Source organism: Chenopodium album, chromosome 26 (genome assembly GCF_948465745.1).
Source record: "Chenopodium album chromosome 26, dcCheAlbu1.1, whole genome shotgun sequence".
Classification (NCBI taxonomy): domain Eukaryota; kingdom Viridiplantae; phylum Streptophyta; class Magnoliopsida; order Caryophyllales; family Amaranthaceae; genus Chenopodium; species Chenopodium album.
The window spans coordinates 29,760,823-29,769,727 of NC_137859.1; the positions used below are offsets into that span (position 1 = coordinate 29,760,823).

General features: G+C 33.6%; 2 long non-coding RNA genes across 2 annotated transcripts; one reads left to right on the forward strand and one right to left on the reverse strand.

Annotated features, from left to right (window-relative positions):
* Positions 1-1,137: 1,137 nt before the first annotated feature.
* On the forward strand, positions 1,138-2,733 carry LOC145618686 (uncharacterized). The gene is made up of 3 exons (XR_014107971.1): positions 1,138-1,241; positions 1,707-1,787; positions 2,353-2,733. It is a non-coding gene; the product is annotated as an uncharacterized LOC145618686 (long non-coding RNA).
* Positions 2,734-4,420: 1,687 nt separating this feature from the next.
* On the reverse strand, positions 4,421-7,629 carry LOC145616267 (uncharacterized). The gene is made up of 3 exons (XR_014107616.1): positions 7,532-7,629; positions 6,952-7,055; positions 4,421-4,550 (listed from the first exon to the last, which is right to left on the reverse strand). It is a non-coding gene; the product is annotated as an uncharacterized LOC145616267 (long non-coding RNA).
* Positions 7,630-8,905: the final 1,276 nt, after the last annotated feature.

Genomic DNA, 8,905 nt, shown 5'->3' on the forward strand with positions numbered 1-8,905 from the left:
TCATCAGTTTTAGGGTAGTAATTAACAACTTTTTTTTTTTAGGGGTAGTAATTTACAAAGACCCCTTTTTTGAGGTAGTAATTAACAAATTTTCCTGTAAAAAAAGATAAAAAAAAAAACCATTTTACCTTATAACCACTATTGATGCTAGCAATCCATATTTCCATTTTCCCCCACAAACTCTTAAGATTTTATTTTTTAAAATCATTTTTAAATGCCTTATGTTTTATTAAGGTGATAAATTGAGCTCCCTTAGTAGGGTTTTTTATTTTCTATCTCAAAAGTTACTACTCCCTCTGTCCTTTTATTATATGTATGTATTCCTTTTTGGGTCATCATAATTAAGTACATGTTTTTATTTATAGGCTGTACTTTTTACCAATATTATTCTCTTTTTGATGATTTGTCATCATTTTTCTTTTTCTTTTTCGTACTTTAACATTAATTCCCAATAATTTCTCTCTCCTTATTCTCAACAACTTTTTATTTATCTCTATCTCTCTCTAACCCCACATGCATATTTGTACTCTCAATCACTCCCTCTGTTTTTAAATACTTGCTCCATTTTCCTTTTGCGGCCGTTTTTAAATACTTGCTCCGATTCATTTCCTTATTTGGAAAACTTTTATAATATTACCACCTTTTCTATTATTTGCAACGATTTGACATAAAGTAGAGAAGGAAAATGTCTAATCTTTACAAATAATACGAAACAGAGGCAGTATTTAATTCATTTTTTTAAACTAGAGGAATCCAATATTATTACTTTCAGATTCACTCTCCTCTAATTTACCTTCTACCAACCCCACTACCTCTATATTTTATTACTTTCTCCAATTTCTCCTAAGACTCTGCGGCATGGAGAAATGGAGCAAGTATTCAAAAACAGAGGGAGTATTAGTATTAAGGAATCTTAAACTTTCTTAATTCTTGTGCAACATTATTACATCCCTTCCCTACCTTATCCCTACCTTATAAAAAGTGGAAAAAATCTCTTATGAATAGTGTGTTTCCAATTATATCCCTACCTTATAAAAAGTGGAAAAAATCTCTTATGAATAGTGTGTTTCCAATTATATCCTTCAAAATGTATATTTACATATTTATCCCTATTAAATATTAACCTTCAAATCTAAGCTTATCGTTTTACTTTCTCATAAACACTCTTTTCACCTCCTCTGCCTCCGTTGAAGCAACCTATGAGTTCTCCATTTCTCTCCTCCATTGAATAAGTTTCTAAGGTGAATTAAATTTATTTATTAATTAATTTATTTATTTTAGAGTATTGAATATCAAATTTCACAATCTGTGTTTATTGTTAAATTTATGATCTACATTTGTTTTATTGGAAAACTCAAATGCATGTATCTGAATCAATTTTATTTTTTGCTTTCTTCACTTTCCCTCACTTTGGTTTGATTGAATTTTACAACCCAATTCAGTCGATGAATTGAATTGAGACGATTTGATTGTAGAAAGGAGTTTGTTAAGGAGAAATCATTGAGGAAGAAAGTATTAAACTTTCAATAGGGTGATCGTACTTAGCGTGCGCCCATCGATACCCGCAATACCTTACCCCAAAACCACCTTTCTTATCCTGTAATTTTTCAACTGTATTGTTATTTATGTTTTTGTTATTTTTTTCCATAATTTTGATGTTTTAATTTAGTATAGAATTTGATTGGTTTAGTGGTTTTATTTGGTAGACTCCTAAATTAACGAATTGAACTAAGGAGCAATGGAAGTACGGTTGCCGAATTTCTCGAACGACTAAGAAATTCAATCTTGTAAGTTTCTCGTTGTTTTGCTATATTTTTACTTGCCGAATAATTTCCGTTTTAGTGTTAATAATGTGAGGTTTTGATAAGTGATATCATCATTTTATGTAGTGGTTTATAAGTTAATAATGTTGTTAATTATTGATTTTCAATTCGTCTTCAGTCTTCTCCTAAATTCTTAGCCCAAAACCCCATTTGTAATTTTTCCCTTAGCTTAATCTTTCTAATATTGAATCTTTTCATAAACAGAGTAGTTTATTTTATTTGCCCGTGCATTTGAATGTGGGAGAATGGGAAACCCCTTCTTCTCTCTATTCTTGTTCATTTGGAGTAGAGCAGCACTATCCTCATTCTTTTACGGCTTCTGAGAATTTTGAAAGTTTTATCAATTGAAATGATACATGGGGTTGGGTTTTCCTCAATACTATGAATTTAATGTAATCAAATGGTAAGGCGAAACTTCTTTTCCAATCAAGTTCATTGCAACCTCGCTAGCCATAGAATTTGTTCTGTTATTTCTTTTAATTAATTATCGAACGACTGGGATTAGGGTAATTAATGTAATACTTCTTAGGTAGTGGAGAAGAGTTTACCATGGAAGTTGCTAGGCTCATCTCAAGATAAGCTTATTTGGTGCTCGCAAGATGAGGAAATTATTACATTAATACTAGGCCAAATATTGTGGAGCACTAGAAGATGGCGATAAAGGCCTAGCTACAAAAGGGTGACCATGAAGTAATTTGATGGTTGGAGGTGGCAAATCTAATTGACGAAAACCTTGTGTTGTATAAAATGTGAAGGAATATTATTCTGTAATTGTTAAATATTGGGTATGTAGTCATATTATTATGTTGTACAGAAGACATTTCAAGCTTTTCAATTTTGAATATTGATTATGAATTATTTTGTATTTTGTTAAATTTTATGTATATAGATTTGCGAGCTCATATATATGTCAAGCACTTGAATCTCATATATGATATATTACTTCTTTCTTTCTAATTAATGTTCTTTTGTGAGATTTCTACACACTACAATTCTTCAACATTTAGTGTGCACATTCATATACATATTGACGGACACTTAGAATTATAGTTCAATAAAGCTCCAATATATTAATAAGGATTTTATTCTTAAAGCAAATCATCACAAGCCTCAATAGCCTTATATATAAGTTATAACTAACCATAAAACACACACTATCGAGGCTAGCTATTTCGCGCGCGTCGGACCCCCTAGTGTAATAAAAGGATAGAGGGTGTATTGACTAAGGTCTATGCCTTGTGCACACTCACCATTTTTATTTTAAGAAACGCTCATCGTTATTATGTTTGAATGAATAAATATATAAATACATTTATTTTGAAGTTTATCAAAAGTACAAGCACAACTCGTGATCTCTATATTGTTGTGAACTTGTGAGAAACTATGTATTTCGTATAAAAATTGATGTGTAAAGATGCGCTTCGTGCAGTGCCGGGCCACCGTAGGCCGTGCCTGGGGGTGGCTCGTGCCTGGCGGGCTGTGCCCGTGCCGGGCAACGGGCCACCACGGGTTTTAATTTATATAAATGAGTTTAAAAAAAAGTTCATATAAATTATTTTATTAATTTATGTTTATGTTTTGTATTATTATATTACTCCGTATTATTTAGCAAAAAACAACAATGTATATAATTAAAAAAATTTACGAGTGCGATAAGTCGATAACACAAAAATTGATGAATAACTTATTTTGTTATATGTCGATACCATAAATCGATAATACAATAATTTATTATGATAATTAAAAATCGTATAATAATTGGTGAATAACTTCAATTTGGGCGGGAAATTTGGTGAAATGGTTGAAAACTTCAATTTCGGTGCTATATTGGCACGGGTCGTGCTGGTGGGCCGTGTCGGCGTGCCGTCCCACGGGCTAACGACCGTGCCGCCCACTGTGCCCTTGCCAATTTCAAATTTTGTGTTCACGGCACGGCCCACTGCTCACAAGTGAGCCGCCGTGCCGTGCTGTGCCGGTGGCCGTGCCATGTCGGGCCGTGCCAGAATCGTGCCGGGCCCGTGCTGCCCGCATGTTGGCACGACCCATGCCCACCTTTATTGATGTGTGAATATAAAGTTATTGATTTATAGAATTGATGATATGTATAGAGATAATCTATGCACCAGACGTGTGCAGCATAAGTAGTTACTCTTAAATGTTTGTAAGAAAAACGTTATCAATTGTCAATAAATAATTTATTGAACACCATCACCCAGCTTTTACTAGTGCTTTTCTTTACTTTGGTAAAATGCTAAGGTTAATGCATTTAAAAGACTACAGACAGTGAGACACAACTTGATGGAACACTGATAGATGACAAAGACAACTTAAAATTATCTCACAAGGGTTCCACTCATAACTTCAACATGTAATACGATGATAACAATATTGAATCAGATGAAGTCTGATCGTAACTAGAAACAGCAAAACATACCCACAAAGATCAATCCAAGGACTGCAAAAAGGAAAATTGATACACAATTACGTTGTTCCATACTTGGGCACCATCTAGTACACATATAAGATCATCACTAAAAAGATTCAATTTAAAGCTAAGATCTTCATCTAAACCAAGGAGTCTTTTACGGCAGCAGGACCACTAGAAGATTCAAATGTCGCATTAAAACCGGCAGCAGCAATACATGTTGAAGGGGTTATAACTTATCCAGATTGCCATTGACAGAGAGAATTCTCACCAAACTTCATCATCCAGTCATCTTTTGATCTCTGCAGCACAAAAAAAAAGAAAGCAAAAATGTAAATATTTATGCTCTTTAGAGATAGTATAACAGTGTTGATTTAACATACTACATATTTTCTTTTTCCAAAATCTACATAACCCAAAAAATTAACAAGTTACTACAATGTCTACAATTACATAAGGGCATAGTTACAAAATCTACAAGATTAGAAGCATAAAGTAAAGTAAGTCCACTAATGTTTCCTATTCTAGCTACTAGCTCTCATGTTTTTCTTCAAGTTACTCCCTCTCTAATAATTTGCCAAAAAGTTAAACATACATATGGAGAATTGGAGAGTAATCTGTATAATGTTGAGCTCCTACAGCTGAAGTCAGTGTTACATGCTCCTACAAGGCTAAGTCTACAACATCCAGGAGATATCATTTAATAACAATTGAAAACCATTGCTTGTAGAATGTGGAGATTGTGGACATGCTTGATAGCATCATGGTTTTTTTTTTTCAATTAGGTATTGGAATTTTGGATCATAGAGACAGAAAACCATGACATGATCTGATCAAAATAAATACATCGGCTGACTTCTTGAAAGGTAATTAAGCTCCATCACATTTGTTAAGCCAGCCAATCAACAGGCAAAGAGATGATGGAGTGTGAAAAAAAATTAGGAATCAGGTCGCATAATTATAGACGGAAAAGAGGACATTGTGACTGTGGTCCACCAAAAAGGGTATTGTCATCTTCAATTCAGTACTCTTAACTATGATCAATTAGTGAGATTATTGAATCAACTAATAGAATTTAACTGCATTCAAAAATTCTAGGGCTGAAAAAAATGGAAGGATATTGCAAGAGAAACTATGGCCACTAATATAGATGGAGACATAAGAGGTGTAAAAAGAGTCATAAGTGCTAAAAACCTATTATTAGCAGCTAATGGGTTCATAACAGTGTACACATTAAAATTTATGATTTAACTTGTTCTCCATGAAAGAGATGACTTTTGATCAAGCTAAGCCATTACAATTTAAATTAATAGGAGTAGGACTACTATTCGGTACAGGTCATAGTGTTTTGCTAGAAACCTACTACAATTTATGGCTTAATAATTTGGGCCTAGTGCTAATTATAACCACATCGTATAAGGTCACACATAAAAGACTGATTGGATTTAAACACACCAAAAGCCAATAAGAGAACTAAAGGTGTCCGGTTAATGGTGAGAGTTACAAGGATCAATTTGGTGGTAATGCACCATTGAGCTATCTAATTACATCCTATAAAGTACGTATATATGTTGTTACATACAACTTAGAGAAAGAAAAGAAAAGTCTATTTTGTCTTTGCTTTCATGCAAACCCAAGACAAGTAAGATAGAAAATTGTTCCTTTCTTCCATACTAGCATACAATGGTCATCTTATCGGTGCTTGTGGAAAATTATCAGAAAAACGGCATTTAACATTCTAATATCTCCAACTAGAAGGTAGCAAATTGGTAGAGTAATTACGCATCAAATGTATAACATTTATATCTCTTGATTCGTATAAATTTATGCAAGGGATCATATTTAAATGCTAAGAAATAGTTTCTTGTAATTCCGCTAATCGCATCTAAAATCCCTTCACTGCATCAGAATTGGTCACCTCATTAATTGATGTATCCACTAGACCACTATAGAAGATGATGTCAATCCACAATATAACCAAAATAATTTTCCAACACTTAGGGGCAAGAATGCTTTCTAATAGCTTAAAAAAGGGATAATCAATATGTTTTCCTTCTTAAATTACTTCGATACCTTTCAAAATTATTCAAATATTTTGTTCATTTTAAGGTCATTGATTTCCCAGCCAAAAGAGAAGGGAAAATGTAACAATAGTGTTTCTTCTCCTAAACCCTTACCTCCAAAATCCCCCCCCCCCCTCGGGCTGAACCCCTAAATTACAACATACATCATTGGCATCCTACAACTTTAGGCACAACCTAAAACTTCATCACAATAGAGTATTAGCCTAAAACCTCGTAGTGTGAAATAGTGCTGCTCAACTATATCATTCTCTAGTCAGGACATTGATAAACCAACGGTGCCAAAGGTGATTACGAATCTTACAGTGTATAACTTATTGAGCAAACCATCATCCTGTACAAAATAGTGATTGTGGTTGTAAGGGCCAAGTAGAAGATATATAACTACTAAAAAGGCATTATAAGTGCCACATTGCATCTTTGGGTTCTAATACATGGCCACATAAACAAGCCTTGAAACTAATGTATTGACATAAACAAACAAATAACAATAATTTTCAATTCTAAACAAAACCATTTATATAACAAAACAAACAAAAATAAACAAGTTCGATACACTATATTTTTAGTTCTTTAAAGCCATTCATGGTGAAGGAAACAAACCATAAGCTTAAATTTGTACCTCTAATATTGTAATGTAGATATACATGAGGATTAAGATCCTACTTTTGGTCAGCATCATTGCCCGTGACTGATTTTAAGATGGAATCATAGTGTTGTAAGAACCTGCAGTGGACAAATGAATTAAAAACTTTCATAAAATTATCTTAGTCAAAGTTTAAGAGTACTTTAAACTCAATCATAGCTTTAAATAAAATAAAGTAAACTAAGAGTTGCTTAGAAACTTCATATAATTTCTTACCGAGTAAAAAACTAAATCAATGTTGATCTTAACATAGAAAAATTGAATTGTCAAATTAATGACCGTTAAGTCATATAGAGATCCTAACATTCATATACAAACACAAAGATCCTACCAAACTTCAGGGTTGATTGCATTTGTTTGCATCTAATGACCACAATGACCTTTAAATAAGAACCAAGATTCAAATGGCCACAAGCTAGGCCCACCCACATATGAAAGTACCAAAGGCGGATTTGTTACAAACAATAGATGTGTAGTTCCCTTTTATCTTTTGTTGAGAGTAAAGCAAAGGTATTACAAAAATCTAGTGAATGCCAAAAGTTACATCTTTGCATACCTCTTTGTTCTCCTCATCAACCTTTGCCGTTTGTTGTTCGTTTTCCGTTGCTGCCTGCTAGCAAGAACATATTCAGCATCCTTGAACATATGAAGGTTCTTTGAACACAAATGTGCACATAAAACTCTAGGGAAACCTGGGGGTTCAACTATCGTAGTCTCCAAAGTTTTCATGTCCAAAGAAGCAAGAACATATGAGTTATAGGTCAAAAACAATTGCTTTCGGCTCGACGAGAAAGAAAGAGGCTAATCCCCAATCATCTGTTGTTTCGGAAAACTAAACACCTTAGTCCAAGTTGCGGGTCTGTTATACTCTTTCATAGTCCATACATCACAATATTCAACATAATTCAGCATTACACACAGACAGTCATCAAGAATAATCCCTAAGTGAGCAACCATATACAACTCTATCTCGAAGTTAAGCAATGGCAAGGAGCTAAAACTTTCATCATTGATTGAAACTAACTATATGGAGAGGCATTACATTAGAATCGTGAATGGGCCAATGCAGAATTCCCTCAAAATAGACACAATAATTAAAGCGGCAATAAAAGTAATATGGAACATCATGAGCCCCCCGCCTCTAGGAATCCGACCTCAAGCTATAAATCATTACTTGACTTTCGAAAGAACCCCCTTCATCATCTGATTTATGCAGAAGAATCCTTACACACTTGTAGTCATCCGACACATGATCATAACCAAACTCAAGGCACTGACTCCCCTTGTGACGAAAAATAGATTTTTGTGGAAAAAATGGTAGGGGTTTGTGTTTTTGTGTAGTGGGGTTGTACAAGAAAACCGTGAAGGGGTAAGAGTGCATGGTGAAGCAAAGCAAGCCACGACACGATCCCTTGACATAAACATCACTCAAATTCTTAAAAGGATAATCAAGTTCAATGGTATTATCAAATGTGTCAAAATCAGTCAACTTAAAACCATTCTCCCAATAAACTATATCCAGATTATTGGATAGCTTAAAATGAGATCCAATGAAATTAGGGTCATTGATAATTTCATACCATAATTTGCACATACTCTTAAAGCTTAGCAAAGATTTTGCCGGCAATTTAAGTAGAATATCAATGATAACATCAACTGGAAGGAGTGACATAATAACTTAGATTGCAAATTGAATTGGGATTTTTGTATCCTGATCAAAAATTCAAGATTGGAAGAGATAGAGAAATGCAAAATTGAAACAAAATATTTGACATAAAAGGTTCAAAATTGCCCATGAATACCGATTTCCATCATTGTGTAAAATTAATGAACAACCAGAAAAAAGTTGAAATTAAAGTGGACGAAATTACCTTAATATAAATTGGTTAAGGAAAACTGAATGTGGATTGCTAATTCATTCCCGGCTTCT